The sequence below is a fragment of the Octopus bimaculoides genome, chromosome 18 (assembly GCF_001194135.2).
Source record: "Octopus bimaculoides isolate UCB-OBI-ISO-001 chromosome 18, ASM119413v2, whole genome shotgun sequence".
In the NCBI taxonomy this organism is placed as follows: domain Eukaryota; kingdom Metazoa; phylum Mollusca; class Cephalopoda; order Octopoda; family Octopodidae; genus Octopus; species Octopus bimaculoides.
In genome coordinates this window covers 15959848-15961966 of record NC_068998.1, presented here as the reverse complement: position 1 = coordinate 15961966, position 2119 = coordinate 15959848, and the positions used below count along the sequence as shown (strand labels likewise).

Below are 2119 nucleotides of genomic sequence, written 5' to 3'. Positions count from 1 at the left end.
TTTTTTTTTTTTTTTTTTTTACTAGTTTCAGTCACTGGACTGCAACCATACTGGGGCATTTCCTTGAAAGGTTTAGTCAAACAAATTTACTTCAGTACTTATTTTTAAGTTTAGTACTTATTCTAAGGGACTCTTTTGCTGAAGTTCCAGAGACCAGAGACATAAGCAAACACCAATTGTCAAGTGGAGTGGTGGGGGGCATGCACAAACACACACGTACATACATACATACATACATACATACATACATATATAAATATATATATATATAAATAAAATTTATTTTGAGAATATGTTGTCTATTGACATTTTATACATGCTAGGCCACTGGTAATGAAATTTCTAAAAAAATTCGCTACCCTATATATTTTACATATATGATTTTAGCATTTTGAAGATCAGTTTGGCAATTTTCATTTGCTGCGAACTGAAACTGTGCTTGCACGGTGAATTTGAAAAATTATAACATATAATGATGAGACACAAGTTATTTGTCTCTAAGTTATATGTTAATGTTATGGCGCAGTTACTGATGAGAATTTCGCCAGCAAATTACTTTATTTGCTAAATAAATTTGAAACCTAGGTATAACCGTAAAAAAATAACAAGTTTTTATTTTTCATTCCCTTCGAAATTGCTCTTAATGTGGTTTTGGTCGTTTTGACTGCTTCTTCTAGCGTGTAAAAGTACCTGTTAAAGGTAGTTTTTCTTGTGTTTAAATGTACACTATTTTATATATATATATATATATATATATATATATATATATATATATATATATATGTATGTATATGTATGTATCTTTTACCACTTTATCTTTTACTTGTTTCAGTCGTGATACTGTGGCCATGCTGGGGTACCACCATGAATAATTGTTAGTTGAATGTATCAATTCTTGTACTTTTTTTTTTTTTTTTTCAAGCCTGGTACTTATTCTATTGGTCATTTTTGCTGAAATGCTAGGTTACAGGACATAAACACACCAACACCAGTTGTCAAGTAGAGATGGGGGGACAAACACAGACATAAAGACACACACATACGTGGATATATATGTGCATATAAAATGGGCTTCTTTCAGTTTCCATCTACCAAATTCACTCACAAGTTTTGGTCAGTCCAAGGCTATAGTAGAAGACACTTGCTCAAAGTGCCATGCAGTGGGACTGAACTTGGAACTCTGTGGTTGGGAGGCAGGCTTGTTGCCACATAGCCATGCCTGCTCCTAAAAAGAAATTCTTGTCAGAGATATAAATATGTATATGACAGACTTCCACTCAGCCTTCATCTACCAAATTCACTCAAACTGCTTCCTTTTTTTGTCAATGATTGCATGACTGTATTCTTTTATTCCACACAGGTAGAAATGTAGTAAAAAGAAGCTGAAATGCACTGGGAGTCATTTAGATGATTTATTTTTAAATAAATCAGCTTCACAGATTTTTCTGGTTTTCAAAAGTTAAGTGAGACAGAAAGATCTGGGGTTATGCCACAACTGGAGTCTGAAATTTCTCTTGTTCTTATGGAGAGAACATGGCCCAAATTAGTATCTGTTTAGGATACAATTTGATTGGCAGAAGATGATCACATGATTAGGCTTAGAAATTTCTGTAAGTTCCACCCTCCCCTGCTACCGCCATTATGTTAATGTCATATGACTAGACAAGGTTGAGTGACAGTTCCAAACAATCAAGGCTCTCTAAATTTAATTTGTCAAGTGGTAGAGTGGATAGGAATTGTTTGTATGTAGTTATTGAATTCTGTTAGCTCTTCTTTCTTATCCATGGTTTAGTGTTTGTGTGGCTTGCTGATGTATTTTAATGTAAATATATTTTATTTGTTTATTCATGTTTGAATTGTGGTATTGTTTGAATAAACATAAAGTGAGAAGACTTGGAATTTTGAGAAATTAATTGTCCTACATAAGTCTAGACAAGAAAAGTAATCCGAAAGTTAAAGTTGTCGTGTTTCACTGCATGTGACTATTGAGAGTGAAAAAAAAAATCAAAGCCTTGTAAACTTAGAATATCCAGTGGCTGAATGGATATAATTTATTTGTTTGGATTTATGTATGTGTGTGTGTGTGTGTGTGTGTGTGTGTGTGTGTGTGTGTGTGTGT

At 33.2% G+C, this 2119-nt stretch overlaps 1 protein-coding gene across 1 annotated transcript in view; it reads right to left on the bottom strand.

Annotated features, from left to right (window-relative positions):
- The window catches only part of LOC106871189 (von Willebrand factor A domain-containing protein 8), an 85720-nt gene that overhangs the window by 10425 nt on the left and 73176 nt on the right, over positions 1–2119 (bottom strand). The gene's annotated exons all lie outside the window — the stretch shown is intronic.